Source organism: Phyllostomus discolor, chromosome 3, assembly GCF_004126475.2.
Source record: "Phyllostomus discolor isolate MPI-MPIP mPhyDis1 chromosome 3, mPhyDis1.pri.v3, whole genome shotgun sequence".
Classification (NCBI taxonomy): Eukaryota; Metazoa; Chordata; class Mammalia; order Chiroptera; family Phyllostomidae; genus Phyllostomus; species Phyllostomus discolor.
The window spans coordinates 98,179,177-98,200,484 of record NC_040905.2 but is presented as its reverse complement, the minus strand read 5'-3'; the positions used below and the strand labels follow the sequence as shown (position 1 = coordinate 98,200,484).

At 38.6% G+C, this 21,308-nt stretch overlaps 1 protein-coding gene across 2 annotated transcripts in view; it reads left to right on the top strand.

Annotated features, from left to right (window-relative positions):
* Positions 1-21,308, top strand: part of LOC114503588 (S-adenosyl-L-methionine-dependent tRNA 4-demethylwyosine synthase TYW1) — a 172,415-nt gene that overhangs the window by 119,792 nt on the left and 31,315 nt on the right. The gene's annotated exons all lie outside the window — the stretch shown is intronic.

The following is a 21,308-nucleotide window of genomic DNA, read 5'->3' as shown; positions in this document are numbered from 1 at the left end:
TATTCTTTTAGACCGACAGTACCTTTGTGGTTCTTCTTTTCCGTTAACCTCACATCTCAGTAGTTGGTCTTTTGCTAGGTCTACGTCTCTTCTTTTGTAGCCATTCCCCCTTTTCTGTTCTCTTTGGTTCTGCCTTCCAGTTCTTCACCCTGTATCTAGATCTGACTGAAAATGAGAATCAGTACAGGAGCTTAAAGTATTATTTCCTATTTCTACAGGGATTTGAAAATCTGCATTTGAAACAGCCCAGGTGACTTGAGTGGCACTAGTTATGGAAGTCACTGAGCCAGCAAACCTGCCTTTCTCTGTTTTGCCGGGAATTAAGGCTGGCATTTCTTACCTCTGGCCCTAGTGCACATTTCCAGTCACTGCTCAGGATATTCCCTTCGAATGCTGGACTACCCTGCCTGTGTTGCCATTTCTGCAAATGTGCCCAGCACTTCTTCTGAGTCTTTTGTTACCTCTTCGGAGCCTAGAATGTCATTTCCTTCCATGTCTGCAACTTGTAGAAATTCTATGCAACCTTCCAGGCTCAGCTTCATTACTACCTCTACCTTGAAGCCTTTCCCAGTTGCAATTAGCTGCCCTTTTCTCTTTTGCTAAGTTTTATAATGGTAAAAAAGACTTTATTTCTTCTGTTTTATCCTAGCTTCTTTCCCCAGCCAGATTCCTTACTCATGTCTGAGTTCCACATGATGTCTAGAACAGCACATTTTATGGTATTTGATAAATGTTTTTTTTTTTTTTAAGTGAATGAATTTGTGGAAACTCACCAGAGCTGATGAAATTTTTAAAAAATTTTATCCTGGAGAACTTAAATCAATGCCACTTTTGGCCAGTTAGCACCAACATTATATAAGAATACAAAATAGGCATTACTTTGGTTTCTGATCTGTCTTAGGTTATATATAAAGCTGGTAGGTTCAGTGCTTCTTGGATTTCTAAAATCTCCTTGTTTCTGGACTTCACCTTCAGCCCTATTCCTTTCACTTGTTGCTGAGACAGCAAGTAGATACATGGTGTAAAATCAGAATGGATTTAGATGGGAATAAATAGTGGGAGCAGGAATATCAGAAATATCTGAGACTGTTACCTGACTGTACTCTGAGTCAGTATGGAAGGTGAGAAGTGTGCATTAGCAGAATGGCTTAATAGCTTGCCTTTTCTCTTTTGGCCAAATTTTCCACAAAGTGAATTATCTTGAGGTTACAAGGCTTTGCATGTTCATTTCTATTGTAAGTACTATGGGTTGACTCACTGATAGTAATGCAGAATTTAAAAGTTCTGTAGTAGTTTCTAACCTGTGAGCTTATTACACATGATATCATTATTGTGCCCATGTAACTTGGGCTATTTAAACCATCTGCCTGCAGCCTTGGCTGGTGTGGCTCAGTTGGTTGGAGCTTTGTCCCATACACCAAAAGGTTAGGGGTTCGATTCCTGGTCTGGGCACACATGTAGGCTGTGGGTTCAATCCCCAGTGCAGGCACATATGGGGGGAACCAACTGATGTTTCTTTCTCACATTGATGTTTCTCTCTTTTCCATCCTTTCTCTTTAAAATCAATAAACATTAAAAAAAAAAGCAAAAACCCTATCTGCCTACAGATTAGGGCAAGTGCTTTTTAAACATTTTGTAGCAATTAGAGTTTATGTTTCTCATTCTTTAAAATTTTTTAAAGATTTTATTTATTGATTTTTAGACTGAAGGGAAGGAAGAGAGGGAGAGAAACATCAACTGGTTGCTTCTTGCACACCCCCAACTGGGAAACTGGCCCTCAAACCAGGCATATGCCCCGACTGGGAATGGAACTGGCAATTTCTTGGTTTGCGGGATGATGCCCAAGCCACTGAGTCATGCCAGTCAGGCTTGCTTTCTTTTTTTTTTTTTTTTAAGATTTTGTTTATTATTTATTATTAGAGAGAGGGGAAGAGAGGGAGAAAGAGAGGGAGAGGTATGTTTCTCATTTGTGTACTGTTTATGTTGTCATTTAAGAATGACTTGTGGCAGCAAGTTGCTGTTTAAATAAAAAGTTTTCTTGAAATTAACTCAAGCTATGTTATTTCCTTTTGAATATTTGAATATTTGATATTGTTGGTATTTTTGAGTGTTTTTTAACATTCAAATGTATATGTTGTGTAACTATATTTGCTCTGATCAAACATGTTATTAATATAATCTGATATCATTTGAGTATTTAAATAAAAGCTTTAAAATAAAAGTGCTCTTTCAGATATTTAATTAGAACAGATATTTTAATTAGAACATCTATACTGTTTTGTTACTTGTTTAGTCTTTTAGTGTAGTTGAGCAAGAAAAGGCATTTGAGATAATTTCTTGAACTTTAGAAACAAAGAATTTTAATTTGTCTCAAGAGTTGCAGCTTATTTGTGAGCTAGTGCAACCCGAAGTAGGAAAAGGTAGCATATTTTGTTTTTTTACTCTTGGAAAATGATGTTTATTTTTCCAGATATTTATCCTTTGTCAAAACATTTCTTTTCAAATACGAGGCAAGAAATATATTGGTACTTGAGTATGTGGGGCTAAAAAGCAATTCCTTCTAGATAACAGCAAAAAATATGTGTTAGCTTCAGTTTCCATCTAGGATAGCTATTTGTCATACAGTTCTGTTTTTGAAAAAGAGAAATCCTTATTGTACAAGACAATACTACTGACCTTTGGCAGTAGACTTTCATCAGCAGTGTGACTAGGTGTGTGCTGTTGGCACAGTATTGGGCCAAACTCAAGATCTAGTAGGGAATTGAAGTAATTAATCCTTATCAATGTTTAAGCAATAACATTGATATTCTTGAAACTCCATTTTTGAAAATAAAAAGACATGAATAATTCCCTGCATTTTATATTCTTGGTTATCAAAACTGACCATGAGACCTCTTCCTACAGATGTGAGCATGCTCTGACCTGGCAGTTTTGGAGTAGTGTGCCATTCTTAAGAAGGGCTTATTGTACATTAATGAGACAGTTCTATTAAATAGACCAGTGTGTCCATATAGCCCCCAATTTTCATATTAAAAAACAAACATTGATTATTAGACCTTCTTATCTCTGATTATAAAAATATTACATGTTGATTATATAAACTTTGAGGAAGTAGATATATAAAGGACCAAGGAAAGAAATTACCTATAATTCAAGGACCTTGAGACATTTTGAAGTACTTAATCTTTTGGGGGGTGCTGAAGGGGTCTGCTTTTTTATATGATTCAATTTTATATGGTTTTTGTTCTTGTTAATGTTGGGTTGTAAGCATTTTTCCACGGTATTGAAATTTCTCCGTGACCTTCACAGTATGAACACTTAGTCTTTCCTCTTACTCAGTGTGAGATAGTACATGTGTTATGACCCTGGTTCCTGACACAGAGCAGCCAAGACCCTTACAAATTCCTAAGTGATAAGAGCACTAGGAGCATCTTTTGTCTCCGTGAGATAGCTGTGGGTGGGCTCCTGCATGTCTCTTGGATGGAGACTGGTCACCAGAAAGATCAACCCAAAATTAGAAGCCTGATGTTTCTCAGTCCCTCCCTCCCCTCCCCCCTTCTCTAGAGTGAATGTGGGGAGTGGCTGGAAATTAAGTTAATGGTCAATCATGCCTACATGGTGTAGCCTCTGTAAAACTCCCAAAGGTGTGGCGTTCAGGGAGCTTCTGGGTTGCTGAACATACAGAGGTGCTAGGAGAGTGGCAGCTTGGATTGGGCATGGAAGCTCTTCAATCCTTCTCACATACATTGCCCTACACATCTTGTCCATTTGCATGTTAATCTGTATCCTTTATCATCTTCTTACTCCAATAAACTCTAGACAGTAAGTAAACTGTTTTTCTGAGTTGTGAGCTGTTCTAGCAAATTAATTGAACCCAAGGTGGGGATTGTGGGAACCTCTGATTTATAGCTGATCAGCTTCTGCACGGGTGACAACCTGGACTTCTGATTGGCATCTAAAGTGAGGTGAGGGCAGTCTTGTGGACTCAGCTAAGTGGTAGGGTATCCATTGGTTGTCACATCATTGCTTGGTGTGGGAAAAGTTCCACATGTCTGGGTTCAGAGTGTTGTGAACGTGATAGCAGTGTGAGAGTAAAGGAGAAACACAGAAGACAACGTGAGTTTTTTCCTGCTTATTGGCTTCACAGAGTCATCAGGGACCTAGGTTCCTATCTTTCTCTGGACATCCAACTTAGGATTTCATTGTGAAGTTTACTTCCTAGTCCAATATGTTTGCTCTAGTTCCAGCCACTATGTGGTCATTCAGCTTTCATTTTGAGCAGGCAGTACAAGGATGGGTACAAGAGGACACATCTTCCTTTTAAGATGGCTTTCATAACTTTCCTTTTACTTCTTACTGGCCAGAACTTAATCACTTAGTCACATGCTGTGGAGGAAGGCTGGGAAATGTGATCTTTTTGCTGGGTATACTGTGGTCACTACAGATTTCATGCATTCTGCTTATAAAGAAGATGAGAAGAATGGGTATTGGAAGGTGACTAGCAATCTACCATCAGTGAACTAAGCATTACATTCAAACGCTAGATAGGTAACAGCAAAATAAGCCCATTAGGAAGAAGGAAAAAAGATAAAAGAAATCAATTAATTGGGAGTGGGAACCCAAATATTGTACATATAGAAGGTTATTGGTGCTTATTCCCAAAGTAACCTCAGTGGTTTGGTGGAGACAGAAGGCAGATTGCATGATGTTTATAAGAAGGACAAAGAACAAATGGTACCTTGGAAGGAAGACAAGACAGAAGCCTTTGTGGTTTGTTTGGGGGGTGTTGTTAGTTGCTTGATTTGATGTGGAGGAAGTCTCAACATGAACATGTAGGTAGAAAGGAAGATGTAAGAGAGATTTGATCTTTTTCTGTCTCAGAGGTATGTTTTATTTCCAATTTCTAGAGTCATGGTTTCATCATTGCCTGAGGATTCTTTAGTTATTCTGATATATGTGTTATTAAGATAAATAATATTCTTTAACTCATTTAACACAGTGCTTTTAGTAAGATGTAAAAAAAAATTAGTGATAGTCCTGGACACCAAGTTGGAACTACAATCACTTAACAAGGCTTATTTGAGAGGTGGGGCTGTTTTTCGCAGTGTGCATGTGCCATAGATTTTCATCTGGTAGTGGGTTGGGTAGAGACAGTCCAAGGAATCCAGGTGGTTTTCTTACATAACAGCTAGGGATAAGCAGCCAGAGGGGAAATAAAGGCAGAGCCCTCACCGGTACAATCTAATAAAGAATTTAATGTAGGAAGGAGGATGGAAGCAAAAGGGAGACAAGTCTCACCCATTGACCCAGCAGTCCTGAGACTGGTTTGATAAGACTGCCAGGCATTCTGAACAACACAAGCAAAACTATGATAGTGCAGGAGGAGGGGACAATCCCTGAGACTGAGCTTCTGTAACAACCTTTCTGAGATAGCCATGTGTCCTGAACATCCCAAGGCCTAGAAGGTGGGAGGGGAGTCCTTGAAATTCTGTCTACCGTTTTCACTACCTGGGAAAGAACCCCCCACACATACGTATGTTTGGGTAGTCATGTCCCCCTGGGAAAGCTGGCACCACCCTTACCCATCAGTCAATATGTAACTCCCTCACTCCTGTCCTGCCAACTACTTAAGTCCTCAGAACAAAGGACCTGGGGCCTCTGGCCACCCTTGCCCTTGCCTCTCGCTGCTCTTACCTTGCCCTGCCCTGTACCTGTGCTTTTCACCCCCACCTCAGCAAGGCCATTCTCCTCCATGAGAACATGTCACTATAAACCCTGCTTGCACACTGATAGGCTTGCTGATCCGTAATTCTTTTTCTGTGTTGGCAAGAAGAACTGAGTTTCTCCTGTAACAGTTTGAACAGACTTTTTTTAAAAAGGACCATTACTTTCAGTTTTAGTGCCATTTACTTTGAAATTTCAAATAGCATTAAATGAAAATTTTTGTTTATCAAAAGTGCTTTGGGGTTAAAAGTGATTGAGACCAACTGCCACAAATGGACACAAGAGAAGTCTTTGGTCTCCTGTCGCTAAAGCTTTCTGTCTGCTACCTCATAGATTTCATCCTCTTTAATTTCTTCCAAATGGGATCATTCAAGACCATTCATCTCAAGGCTTACTTTTAAATTTTTTAGTTTAGGTATTGCCATTCTGGAGATTAGAATTGAACCTTTTAATGAGAATCATTGTGTTTGATTTATGAAAGAGTTTGGAAGAAAAGGAAATTAAAAAGAATGGTCAGAAGCTAATTTCTTTTGCTTTTTGAGACCAGAAGAAGAGCACTTTCTCAAGTTGACATTTGAAGACCCTTTTTAGTGCATTAGGGGAATGAGATTGTGGAAACTATGAGTTCTGTTTGATTTATGGCAATGTGAAGTTAATATGCTCCTCCAACGTGGCCCATAGAAGTTAGTGTACATGGCAAACATTCATTTGCCACCTTCATAGGAATAAAAGAATTATGCCATTAGTTCATTCATAGTCTGACATACTGGATTGAAGTAAGTGCTATTTATACTCAGTCATTTGCACTTTTACATGATCCAGCCACGCAGTGGGTAAAAAGGTATTTAACCTTTGACAAGTTAGAGATGTTAAAAATCATATAAATAAAATTTGAGCAGCCTTTGAAGTTTATTAGTTTATCTCCACCAATTGTAGTTTGTTTGTTTTTTTCTGATGAGATGTCTTCTAGATTTGGAGGTTGTTAAAATAAAACAAACCACCCCCTCAAAAAACCTCTCTGCCTATATTAAAAATCTTAAGAGGATTTATTAGTCGCCTTCCTTCTAAGTCATGAAACACATCTCAAGATGTTGGGAGACCCTGAATTCAGTGCCCTGAAGGCCTTCATTTTATGTTATCATAAAGAACATTTTTAATTTTTCCTATTCCTGGCTCATGAGGGAAAACTATCATGTGTCGATTTGATGTACTTTGAGCATATCTGGGAGACACTGGAGACACTGGAGAATCCTTTGGTTGTATATTTGGAGCCCATTTCAAGTGCCTCTTCCCCTTTTTCCCAGGGGAAAGGCTGCGGTTATTTTTAGACTCCTGGTTGCCAGTATCTAGGGCTGGTGCTTGGCAGGGCTGAGGACAGGTGGGAGGAAGCCTGAAGACCACATCGTTTTCCAGAACTGAACTCCTTCTAATCTCTACAACAGAAGTAGAGAAGTGCAGTCCACAAAACTACCTCCTTCTCATCTTTTTAGATGGTCCATTTAGTGGAGTTGCATTTTGAATACAGTGGTTTCTTTGCCAGAAATAAAGCTCATACTCTAAAAATCTATGTAATAGGAAGAGTCAAGTTTGAAGAACTTAGCAGCAAAAGGAAAATTTAGACTGAAGTTAAGAATTATGGTGAATCAGTGAAAGCCCTTCTAAATAAAAGGACACAGAAAATCATGTAGAGGACAGAGAATATTAAGAACCTCTTACAAATCTTTAATTAGTAATGGGTACTGTTCCTTACTTGCAGTATCATTTTCAGACTCCCCTACAGTAATCACAGGATAATTGCAAATCCATTTTGTTCTGCGTTTGTGCAGTCAATAAAGCCTTTTTTGTTTTTTTTCCTGTCTGACCCATGACTAAATTGCTGACTTTCAGGTTCTGCCATGGTTCAAGAAACTCAGAGAAACTGATGCTTGAAATTAAAATTCTGCAGCTACATTTTCCTATAGTTATCATGTTTTAAAATGTGCTCTGTCACACAAAGTCAGCTACCTGTAGTGCCCGCCTTGGAAACTTTACACCAGACCATACCAGAAGTTAGAGAAATTAGTATTTCCTGCATTTTTAAGTCCTGGGTTTGTTTTATCCTTTTAATTCTTACTCATGACTATAATCCCAAAACCTTCACTGCTCTTTATTTTCTATCCCTTTTTTTTCTCTCTTACTAATACCCAGGCCTCTTTTTTCCCTAACATCTCCAATGGTAGTGATTCAAAATCCCTGCACATTCACAGTTAAGGAAAATATATACAAGTGGTAGAATTTTACAGATGAGAGCTGGTGATTAAGGAGTGGTTTTTGTGTCCAGTGGCAGAATCTGAAAGCAGTTATTTCCCAGGAGGAATAGTAGAGACTGCCGTGGGGCTGGGAAACTGCAGCCCTTGGCTCAAGTCTGGCTTGCACCTGTTCCTAAAAATAAAGTTTTATTGGAACACTGCCATGCTTCCTTTACATATTGTCTGTGTCTGCTTTCCTGCTATTCTGGCAGAGTGGAGTAGTTGCCACAGAGACCATTTAGCTCTCCAAGTCTAAAGCATTTACGATCTAGTTCTTTACAGAAAAAGTTTGCAAACACTGGATTAGATTCATCATTAGGATATTTGGAAACTGCTGGGGCTCTGCTTGTTAACTGCCCCATCTACAACTACTTCCTACTTGATCCTCCCGGTCGCAGTACTGCTTAATCTCACTTACCACCACTTTCTCCTCGGTTTCTTAGAACGTTTCACTCTTCTAATTTTCATTCTTGTTTCTTGTTGCCCTCTCCTCCTTTAAGCTTTTCTTCCACCCTCTCAACAGAGGTGTTTCCCAAGCTTTAGACCTCAGGTTTCCGTATTGGTCTTATGATACTGCTTGAGCACATTCTTCTCCCCGCCCCGCCCCCCACTTTGCCCCCAGCCTTGCCCTTTTTCCCAACTAAATGTGCCTCCCAGACACACTTGCCAGTTGTTTTACAAGCACCTTGGAGTCTAAATGAGTAACACTTGTTACAGAGCAAGGGCTTGCTGCCCAACGTGCACAGGAGCCAAACTGTGGCCTCAGTTTTTGAGAAAAGGAAAAGCTTTTATTGCGAAGTCCACAGGCTCAGAGACAGGAGGCAAGAGCAGATCTGTCTACCCCACAGTGAGGAGTACATTTAAAGAAAAAAGTGGGAAGTTACGCATATTGTATAGAGTTACATTATTTCAGCACAATTGTCATAGGTGGGCACAGGTAACCAGGTTCTTAGTGATCGGGACAAAGAATTGAACTGAACACCCAGAGTTCATAGAAGAGAACATGGGAGCAGGCAACTCCAGGCAGAGATTGACTTCATGGGTTGGAGAGACTCTGTTCATATAGGGCGGATCCTTCCTGGCTAGTTTTGGTGGGCTTTACTATGCATGTATGAGTAGTTATATTACTTTAAAGCTACTGCACATGTGGTCTCCCATGATTTTCCCTGATTGGCTGCCAGGGAAGAGGGTCTCCCAATGTTACCGAATTGACCCCCATTTCTCCTGGGGTCCCCCTGTACTAGGTTCACCTTTCCCTTTGCCAGAGAATTATAGCTCTCCATGTTAGAGATTGGTGAAAAAGAACGAAGTTATTTATTCAAGTTATACAGACTAAAAGTAATGACTTAATGTCTTCATCAAAATCCCCAAGTCCCCTAAAACACCCACAAACACACACAGTCTTTCCTTCCCCCCTTTGCCCAGTCTGAGGTACCATATCTCAGGGAAAGAAATAGAAGTCCATGGCTCAGGCAGCTCCTGGTTCTTCCCAGTAATCCATGCTCGGCTGGTGGGCCTCCCTAGGCTGGTGGGCCTCCCTAGGCTGGTGGGCCTCCCTAGGCTGGTAGGCCTACCTTGAGATCTCCAGCTAAAGCCTCATGGTGATTCTTCTCATGGCTGTGGGGTGGGGGGTGTCCCCCTGTGCCAAAAGTGTGTGGTTTTCCTTACATGGCTACAGCCGCGTGGCTCCCTTTCCTTACATAGCTAGAGGAGTCTCTACTCAGCCAAAATGGCATGGTTCTATCTTCAATGGCCGCCAAGTCTGGGTTTAAATATCCTTCCAGCTTTATGGGGCTCTATCATGAATCTGTGCAGGGGTGGCCCCATGTCGTGGAGCCAATCATCTCCAAGCTCTCATGCAGGAGCTGTAATTAGGGGGAGTTGCCTCTCAGTTACATCTTGGGGGGAAGTTCCTTCCATTTTCCTGGTTCAGCATGGCCACAGCTATTTAACATATCTATGCAACCAGTTAAAGGTTATAGATATGTTAAATGACCATGCCAGAGGTTAACTGCAAAGGTTAGTTGCAATGCAAAACAGCTCTCAGTGGCCCTGTTCCATGTGTCCCTTCCCCCAACTCACACCTGTGGTGGAGGGTGAGGACATCCTATGTATCTTTCTAATATTTCCTGGACACCTTGAGTTCTGGACCCCATTACAAATCCTTTTGGGGGTCCTCTGGCTGCACCCTCCTACACAATGAGAGCTTAGTGCACAGGCACTCAGTGAGCATGGTATTTCCTGTGTCTCTCCTTTGAATTTGGGCTGGGGGTGGTGTGCAGTTTGTAGTTCTGGGTGGATTTCCACCCGGTGACGTTGAAATGTTATTCTAGGATGAATTCTTTCCCTAGTACACGTCTGACTGTCTGACTGCCTGATTGCAGCCTTGTTCTGTTATCCCCGAAAAACAACTAGTGTCTCCTTGAGGACAAGGTCAGTTGAGACTGGTTCTGAGTCCCACTAAACTGTCTTCTCAAGCTTGCTTCCCACGCATCCCTGCTTCTGTTAGCGCTGGGATTCTCCAGACACTCTTCATCAGGAAGAATTCTTTTTTACGTTCAATTCACACTTTCCATAGTTGCTAGATGATATTTGTCTTCTGTTTCTTGGGTTCTTCCCTGATTATCAAAGCAATACACCCTGAGTGTATGTCCTTTTAATCTTATGTATATGTATGTATGTATTTATGTATATATATGCTTACAGATATCATACTGTATAGGTTGTTTTCTAATCTGTGATTTTAAGACAAGAATTACTTTGTCAAATTTACTCTCATGTAAAGCACAGAAGTACAGAAACCAAAACTGCCCTGTTTGATACCCTGCCCCTTCTCTTCTTAAATGTCACTTCCCAAAAGGATGGATCTCTGTTTACATTAGGGATTATCTTCATTGACATGTTTAGTTTATGTAAATTACACTTAAATTTTTAAAAATACAAATTAGATCTGCTTTACACTTGGAGTAGGCAAAAGTAGGTTCACAGTTATTTGTATGAAAATAATACAATAATTAGTAAATAATATAAGAAGAAACTTTCACAGACTCGACTGTTAACCTACTTTTGCCTACCCATGTACTGTACAGGTTGCTGTTTTTTCAAGTCAGTATATTGTGTTCCTCTCTCTGTGTGAATACAAATAATTTTATCTCATTCTTTGAAATAGCTGCACCTTGTTTTATGGATAATTCATCACTTATTTAACCATTTCCTGATTGATTCTTATTTCCATTTGTTTATTATAAACAGTTTAGCATGTTTTTAATTTTTTTAAGTTAACTTTTTAAAAAAATTTTATTTTAATCATTGTTCAAGTACAGTTTTCTCCCTTTTACTCCCAGTCCAGCCCCCCTCCCAACCCTCCCCACTTCCCTCCCCACTTACCACCCTCCCCCTAGTTTTTGCCCATGTGTCCTTTAAGTTTGTTCCCGTGAACCCTTCCCAATGTCCCCTGAAATTCCCTCTTCTCTCTCCTGTGGTCACTGTCAGCCTGTCCTCTATTTCAGTGTCTTTGGTTATATTTTGCTTGTTTCTTTGTTTTGTTGTTTAGGTTCCTGTTAAAGGTGAGATCATATGGTATTTGTCTTTCACTGCCTGGCTTGTTTCGCTTAGCATAATGTTTTCCAGCTCCATCCAAGCTGTTGCGAAGGGTAGGAGCTCCTTTCTTTCTGCTGCATAGAATTCCATTGTGTAAATGTACCACAGTTTTTTGATCCATTCATTTACTGATGGGCATCTTGGTTGCTTCCAGCATCTAGCTATTGTAAATTGTGCTGCTATGAACATTGGGATGCATAGGTTCTTTTGGATTGGTGTTTTAGTATTCTTAGGATAGAGTCCCAGCAGTGGAATTGCAGGGTCAAAAGGCAGATCCATTTTTAGTTTTCTGAGGAAGTTCCATACTGCTTTCCATAGTGGTTGTACCAGTCTGCAGTCCCACCAACAGTGCACTAGGGACCCCTTATCTCCACAACCTCTCCAACACTTGTTGTTTGTTGCTTTGTTTATGATGGCCATTCTGACTGGTGTGAAGTGGTATCTCATTGTGGTTTTAACTTGCATCTCTCTGATAGCTAGCGATATTGAACATCGTTTCATGTGTCTTTGGATTTTCTGTATGTCCTCCTTGGAGAAGTGTCTGTTCAACTCCTTTGCCCATTTTTTAATTGGATTCCTTGTCTTCTTAGAGTGCAGTCGTGTGAGTTCTTTATATATTTTGGAGATTAAATCCTTGTCTGAGGTATCATTGGCAAATATGTTTTCCCATAGAGTTGGTTCTCTTTTAATTTTGATAGTTTTCTTTAGCTGTGCAGAAGCTTTTAATTTTGATGAGGTCCCATTTGTTTATTCTTTCCTTTATGTCCCTTGCTCTAGGGGACAAGTCAATAAAAACGTTTCTTCGTGAAATATCTGAGATTTTCCTACCTACCTTCTCCTCTAGGACTTTAATGGTGTCATGTTTTATATTTAAGTCTTTTATCCACCTTGACTTTATTTTTGTATATGGTGTAAGTTGGTGCTCAAGTTTCATTTTTTTGCACGTGGCTGTCCAGTTCTCCCAACACCATTTGTTGAAGAGGCTATTTTTACTCCATTTTATGTTGCTGCCTCCTTTGTCAAATATTAATTGACCAGAGAGACTTGGGTTTATTTCTGGGTTCTCTGTTCTGTTCCATTGGTCTATGTGCCTGTTTTTATGCCAGTAACAGGCTGTTTTGATTACAGTGGCCTTGTAGTATAGTTTAGTGCCAGGTATTGTGATCCCTCCTACTTTACTCTTCTTTCTCAGAATTGCAGCAGCTATTCAGGGTTAAGTTAACTTGTTTCTTTGGAACAGTTTTATATTTACAGAAAAACTGCCAAGACAGTACAGAGAGTTCACATGCAAGCGAACTCTTGCCCACCCATTTTCTCTATTGTTAACATACTACATTTCCATGGTATAGTTGTTACAATTAATACAGCAATATCGATACATGAAATTCATACTTAATTCAAGTTTCCTTTTCTGTTCCAAGATTCCTTCCAGGGCCCACATTACTTTTAGTAGTCTTATTTCAGTAGGCTTCTTTTGACAGTTCTTTTCCCCAGTTCTCCTGGTTTTTGATGCTGTGACAGTTTTTGAGGAATATTGGTCAGGTATTTAGTAGAATATCCCTCAGCTGGGATTTATGTGATGTTTTTTCATGATTTCACTGTGATTAAGGGTTTTGGGAAGACCACAGAGCTCAAGTTTGTATACATCAAGGTTCTCATGTGCTTTAACATTCTCTGATTTTGATTAATGCATAACGTTTTGTATCTACTCTTATAATACCATATAAAACAGTTTCACTGCCCTAAAAAAAATCTCCTGTGCATCACCTGTTCAAGTCCCCACATCTCCCCCCAAATCCCTGGCACCACTGATCTTTTTCTCTTTACAGTTTTTGCATTTTCCAGTATGTCATATCATTGGAATCATATAGTATGTAGCCTTTTCAGTCTGTTTTTTTTTTTCATTTACATATGTGAGAGGGGGACCAAAAAAATAATCCACTATAATTATCTTGTGGAGGGCAGGCCCCTTGTTGTCCAGGCTTCCCCTGCTAGGTGAGTGTTCTAAGAACCCATTTATATCAGTGTTCCAGCTGGTGTTGAAGTGAGAGGCTGCATTCTGCTTCACTGAATTTTTTTTAATTCTCTTTCAACACATTTGCCCATTTCATGATGGGCGATTTACGAGCGCATCTTCCCTCATTGTGCTGAGTGTTCAGTCTTTCTTTTACCAAAAACAGCATGACCCCGTGTGCCCCACCCTCCCTATTCACCTGGCCTTGCCTCCAGCGACTTTGTTTTTTGTTTCCCTGGATGAAAATCCTCAAAGGGAAATGTTTTGCTGATGTGGAAGAGCTGCGACAAAAAAACCTGGCAGAAGCACTAAGAGGCATCAATCTTGACAAGTTCAAAAACTGTTTTGAGCAGTGGAAAAGTCTCAATAGAGGCATTGCATCTAATGGAGAGTACTTTGGAGGTGACTGAAGTTTAAACATGTAAGAATAAATACACAATTTCTTATAAATAAACTCCAGTTTTTTGGGGGTCCCCCCTCATATGCATTTAAGGTTTCATGTCTTTTGATGGCTTGGTAGCTCATTTCTATTTATCATATTGTTTGTATGGGTAGAACACAGATTATCTCTTCGCCTGTTGAAGGACATCTTGGATGCTTTCAGTTCCGGGTGATTATCTTCCGGAGACAGGCTTCTCTCTCTTCGCCCTGTGATGGTGGCCTCAGACTTCCCTGTGGAGACCTTCTCCCATGTGGCAAGTGGAGAGCGACCCTATGACTTTGTAGTCACCTCTCTTTTCCTCTGGAAACCTTACCATTTATTATTTTCCATGTAACATTTTTCTTTATCTCTTTACATCCTGTGTCCTTTACTGATTACTTTTTTAAAAAGCTATTCTTATTTCTTTCCTTGTCCTTTCATTCCCGTGTTGTAAATTTCTGTGTTCTGCTGTCCCATTCAATATGGCTCTGATGCCAGTGGAGCCACCTCTTCCACCCTCTCAGCCTCCAGAGATGGAGAAGCACTGCTCTGCGGTACTCCTTTGCTTTTTTCAAGTGTAAGTACTGTTGCTTTTTTAATCCTCTGGTGGGAATTTTTTTTTTCTGTTGTGGAATGTTTACTCACAATCTCTACTTCCCCTGTTGGCTGCCAGTGCTCCTAGCCTGTTTTGTCTGTGTGTTTGCACTTCGCTGCTCAGCTTTCTCTTCTTGTGGTTTCTCAAGAGATGACTTACAGTATCCCTTTGACCATATGTCCATTAGTTACATTATAATAATACAGATGTGTGTATATTTATTTATGTATGTATTTATATTTGTATAAAATATGTGTGTGGCTTCACCCTCCACCTGCTCCTTCACACAAGCAACATCTTCCTGCCTGTTGACCACGTTCCCAGGGGGGATGTCAAGCCCCTTTCTTTTTGCTGTTGGAAGCACGTTATGGAGGTAACACGACTCTTCACCCCTGGCCAAACCATCTAATGTTCTTGCTGATACACATGGTCTTTTGAGGCTCTGCTGGACATAAGGAAATATTTTTCCAATCCCATTACCAAATATCTGGTCTTCGAGCAGGAGGATTTTAAGGCCTCTGCTATAATGAATAGTTGAGATCGGGCACGTGAAGTGCTTGTTAAACTGATCCAATCTCAAGAGTCAGTACAATGTAAAAATTGTGTGTGCCCGTGTGTGTACATGTTTCCTGATCCCACAGTATTTACTGTATTTCCTTACAAGCCTTTTTTTCTGTGTATATATATTTATGTCAGTAATACTGTGGTGCATATACTATTTCGTTTTTGATGTTTTAAAACTTTAACACTATTACGTAAAAAGTGTCCCTAATCCATTTAACATTCTTCTAAAATAGTTATTGTCCTTAGAAACAAGAAAACAACAACAAAAAAACCCCATTCCACTTCCCCTCCCCACCACCCTTTTCTGAGAATCACATCTCCGTTGAGCTCTTGTTAGGAGTGTGTGTCCCTACTGTGTTAGGATGTACAGCCACTGTCTGGAAAGGTCATCTTCACTGTTAGTTCAGTGGTTATATCGTAAGTCATGCAGCCATTTCTCGGGGTTGAACATCTTGAGAGCTTATGATAATTCATTATTATAAATAAAGCTGGAGTGAATATTGTTATTCATCAGTATTTGTTCACAATTTTAATCATTTCCAAAGGCTAAATTTTTAGAAATGTAATTTTTAGGGCAACAGATTTGAATATTTTTTAGATTCTTTAATCACGTTGCCATGTTATTTTCCAAAATGTTTGTACTGAATTATGTTTTCACCATCAGTGAATTGGTGTGTCTGTCTTGCTAAACTCTAGGCTGCATTGCATATTGCTGTTACAAAAAAAAAAATCTGTGCCAACTTCATAAGCCAAAGCCTCATTACTGCTTCAATTTGCATCTTTCTGATTACTAGTAACTCAGTACCATATTTTAGGAGACCATTTTATCTTGTTTTGATGTACCCTCAACTCAAGTTCATCTTCAGTTGCAGCTGTCAAGATAAATCAACAAAAGTAAGAGCTGTAGTGTGGGGATATACTAATGTCATTCAGAATATGTAGCACTGAAAGCTATCTCAAGAGAAGCAACAGATTTCTAACTTGTGACTGTGTATTTTTTTACCTTTTTATTATGGGTTTTTGAAATGCCCAAGAAAAGAAATAATAATATGAACTGTTGGGTAACCACGGTCTTTTGCTTGGACAACTGTCAGCATTCTGCATTTCTTGTTTCGTTAATTTTTTTAACTTTTTTTGGTGAGGGAAGACGTTGGAATATTTCAAGTTAAATAACAAATAATATCATTTTATCCATGAATACATGTGAATATATTACAGAAAGATTTTTAAAATTTGATTACCATTCCCAGCACTTTGTATGTAGTTTTTTAAATTTTTAATAGGATTTATTATTGGAGTATATCACATATACAGAAAAGTGCACAGAACTTAAATGAACAGCTTGGTGAATTATTACAAGATGAATACACCTCTGTATCCAGCAACAAATTCAAGAAATAAAATATTAAGAGCAATCACATCATCCCTCTCCTGTACCACTCCTGTCTCCTCTTGGTTATTAGCCCCATTCCTGTCTAAAAATAATCACTGTTTTCACTTCTAACATCATAAGGTAGTTTTCCCTGTTTTTGAACTTTATAGATGTGGAATCATACAGTATATATTCTTTTGTGAATATATATATTTTGATTTATATCTGTTTTTAGATTCATCCATGATGTTTTGTACAGCTCTAGTCCGTTTATTTTCATTGCACTATTTCATTAAATGAATATGCCACAATTTATTTATTTTACTATTGAAGGATATTCATATATTTCCAGTTTGGGGCTAATGAATAATCCTACTAATAATATTCCTGTATATGTTTTTTGGTGTCCATATGTGCTTGTGTATGTTGGCTGTATATCTAGGAATGGAATTGCTGGATCATTTGGTATACATTCATTCACCTAGGGTAGATAATGTCAAACAATTTCTAAAGCAGTATATGAATTTACACTCCTAACAGCCCAGCCATGTGTTCCAATTGTTTTGCATCCTTGCCTCCAAGTGGTTTTTGACAGTCTTTGTGGTGGTGGTGAGGTAATATTTTCTTAGGTATTTAGTTTGCATTCTGTTTATTGGTCATTTGGATGCCCTGTTACTAGAGGGGTAATTGCTTCAGAGTTAGTGTTCTCCATCATCAAATCATAACCATTCTTACTCCAGGCCATATAAGAACATTCATTGCTTCTGTCAATTTTTATTTTGCATTATCTTTTTCTTATTGGTTTATAGAAGTTCTTCATATATTCTAGATGTGAGTCAATGTCTTTTTTTACTCTGTGGCTTGTTTCTTTATTCTCTCATGTCTTTTGATAAAGACAGGCTGCTAATTTTAATGTAGTCCGTTTATCATTCTTCCTACTATGTTGACTATATTTTAAACTGGTTAAGGAAGTCTTGAAGAGATTCTATTATTTTATAGACATTTTGTTTTACTTTCACACTCAATTCTACAATACATTATTTTAAAAATTTGAAGTGTGAATGTTTCTCCCCCACACATGTGTAATCATTTGACCTAGCACTGTTTATTTAAATAACATTTTTTCTGTCTTATTCTACAGTGTCAACTTTGTCATAAATCAGGGATCCATACATGGTTGGGACTGTTTTTAAACTCTATTTTGCTCCACTGCTCTACTTACAACACTGCCAGTACCACTCTGTCTTAATTATTGTAGCTTTACTAAGTCTTAATATCTAGTAGTCCAAGTCCTTTAACTTTGTTCTCCCTTATGATTGATTTGGCTGTTCTTGGCCCTTAGCATTTCCATTTAGATTTTGGCATCATCTTGTCGATTGAAAATTTAAAAACCCTACACTTTACATTGAATTGCATTGAATGTGTATTCAATTTGGGGAGAGAGTAAATCTTTTTTAAATATATTTTATTGGTTATGCTATTAAGTTGTCCTAATTTTTTCCCTCATGTCCCCATCTACCCAATACCCTCCCGCCCCTGTCATTCCAGCCTGGAATCCCCCAACCTTAGTTCATGATCATGGTTCATGCATATAAGTTCTTTGGCTTCTCCGTTTCCTATAATGTTCTTAATATCCTCCTGTCTATTTTGTACCTGTGAATTTGTATTTTTTAATCCCTGTACGTTTCCCCTCATTCTCCCCCTTCCACCTCCATCTTATAATCCTCCAAGTGATCTCCATATCTATGATGCTGTTTCTGTTCTGCTTGTTTGCTTAGTTAACTTTTTAGATTCAATTGTTGATAGTTGTGAATTTATTGCCATTTTAATGTTCATAGTTTTGATCTTCTTTTTCTTAGATGAGTCCCTTTAACCTTTCATGTAATAATGGCTTGGTGATGATGAACTCCTTTAGCTTCACCTTGTCTGGGAAGCACTTTATCTGCCTTTCCATTCTAAATGATAGTTTTGCTGGATAGAGTAATCTAGGTAATAGGTCCCTGCTTTTCATCACTTTGAATATTCATCGCCAGTCTCTTTAAGCCTGCAAAGTTTCTCTTGAGAAATCAGCTGATAGTCTTATGGGAACTCCTTTGTAGGTAACTGTCTCTTTTTCTCTTGCTGCTTTTAAGATACTGTCTTTATCTTTAACTTTTGGCCTTTTAATTATGATATGTGTGGTCCTTTTTGGGTCCAACTTGTTTGAGACTCTCTGTACTTCCTAGCTTGTATGTCTATTTACTTTGCCAAATTAGGGAAGTTTTCTTTCATTATTTTTTCAGATAAGATTTCAATTTCTTCATCTTTTTTTTCTCCTGCTGGCATCCCTGATATTCAAATGTTGGTAGGTTTGAAGATGTCCCAGAGGCTCCTTAGCCTGTCTCGTCTTTTTTGGAATTTTTTTCTTCTTGCTGTTCTCATTGAATGTTTTTTTTCTTCCTTATGTTCCAAGTTATTGATTTGATTTTTGGCTTCATCACCTCCACTGTTTGTTCCCTGTTAATTATTCTTTATTTCACTTACTGTAACTTTCATTTCTTCCTAGGTCTTACGTTGTTGAAGTACCCAATGAGTCCTTGAGCATCTAATAACCAGTGTTTCGAACTCTGCGTCTGATGGATTGCTTATCTCCATTTTGTTTAGTTTTTTTTTTTTTTCTGGAAGTTTGTTCTGTTCTTTCATTTGGACCATGTTTCTTTTTTTGCAAAATTTAGTTTTTAAGTATATTTTATTGATTTTGCTATGACAGTTGTCTCATTTTTTCCCCCTTTATCCACTTCTGCTCTGCACGCCCCTCCCTCCAGCATTCCTACTCTTTAATTCATATCCATGGGTCATAGATATAAGTTCTTTGGCTTCTCCATTTCCTACACTATTCTTAACCTCCCCTTGTCTATTTTGTATCTACCATTTATGCTTCTTATTCCCTGTACCTTTTCCTCCATTCTCTTTCCTCCCTGTCCCCACTGATAACCCACCATGTGATCTCCATTTCTGTAATTCTGTTCTGTTCTACTTGTTTGCTTAGTTTGTTTTTGTTTTTTAGTTTCAGTTGTTGATAGTTGTGAGTTTGTTGTCACTTTACTGTTCACAGTTTTGACCTTCTTCCTTTTCTTAGATGAGTTCCTTTGACATTTACTATAAGGGCTTGGTGACGATGAACTCCTTTAACTTGACCTTATCTGGGAAGTGCTTTATCTGCCTTTCCATTCTAAATGATAGCTTTGCTGGATAGAGTAATCTTGGATGTTGGTCCTTGGCTTTCATGACTTTGAATACTCCTTTCTAGCTCCTTCTTGCCTATAAGGTTTCTTTTGAGAAATGAGCTGATAGTCTTATGGGAACTCCATTGTAGGTTACTGTCTCCTTTCCTCTTGTTGCTTTTAAGTTTCTCTCCTTCTCTTTAATCTTGGGTAACTTCCTTGGGTTCAACTTTTTTGGGACTCTCTGGGCTTCCTGAACTTCCTGGAAGTCTATTTCCTTTGCCAGATTGGGAAAGTTTTCCTCTGTCCTTTGTTCAAATAACTTTTTAATTTCTTGCTCTTCCTCTTTTTCTTCTGGCACCCCTATGATTGAGATGCTGGAATGTGTAAAGTCCTAGAGGTTCCTAAGCCTCTCCTCATTTTTTTGATTTCTTGTTTTTTTCATTCTGTTCCAGTTGAATGTTTATTTCTTCCTTTTGTTCCAAATGATTGCTTTGAGTCCTGGTTTACTTCCCTTCATTGTTGATTCCCTGTATATTTCTCCTTATTTCACTTTGTATAGCCTTTACTTCTTCCTTTATTTTTCAATATCTGCTAAAGTTGAATGTGTATATATTCTATGCTGCATATATTCAAGGAAAAATATGGGCCATATGTATGCATCAAGACTATACAACATTGAATAACAGGAGATGTAAAAGAATATATAGTTTCATTTATATAAATTTCAAACATAGATAAAAATCTGAACTATAATGTTAAAGTCGGAGTATTAATATAAGGAGGGACCTCCCCCCAAATTGGAATTATCCTTTGGGTGGCTGTCCCTTGTAGTAGTTTTCCCCCACTAGGTGAGTGTTCTAAAAACTCATCTGTATCAGTGTACCAGCTGGCTCGTTATGAGAGGCTGCATTCAGCCTCAGTGAAGTTTGTTTGAAGACTCTTTCAATGCCTTTGCACATTTTATGATGGGTGATTTACCAGCACACCTGCCCACACTTTATTGAGTGTTCAGCAGTTTCTGACCCAAAACAGGATGATCCCCGTAACCCACCCTCCCTATTCACCCAATCTTGCCCTGAGTGTCTTTTTTTGTTATTATTGCCTTGGATGAAAAAAGTCCTGAAAGTGGACCATTTTGCCGATGTGGAAGAGCTGAAACAAAAAACAGCAGAAGCACTAAAAGGCATCAAAATCTAAGAGTTCAAAAATTGTTTTGAGCAGTGGAAAAAATGTCTTGTTAGGTGTATTGCATGAAATGGAGGGTAGCCCAGGAGGGTACTTTGAAAGTGACTGAAGTTTAAATGTAAGAATAAATACACAATTTTTATAAATAAATGCTGATGTTTTTTGTTCTCCCCCCCACCCCAGTATATTAGTTGCAAATGGAGTACATAGTGACTGAGCCATGGGCATTTTCTTTGTGGTAATTTTTTGAGCTGTACATTCGTGTTTTAAGTACATTTCTCTTTGTATGTTTTATTTCACTATGTAAGATATTTAGCAAACTAAGAGTCTGCCCTGGAT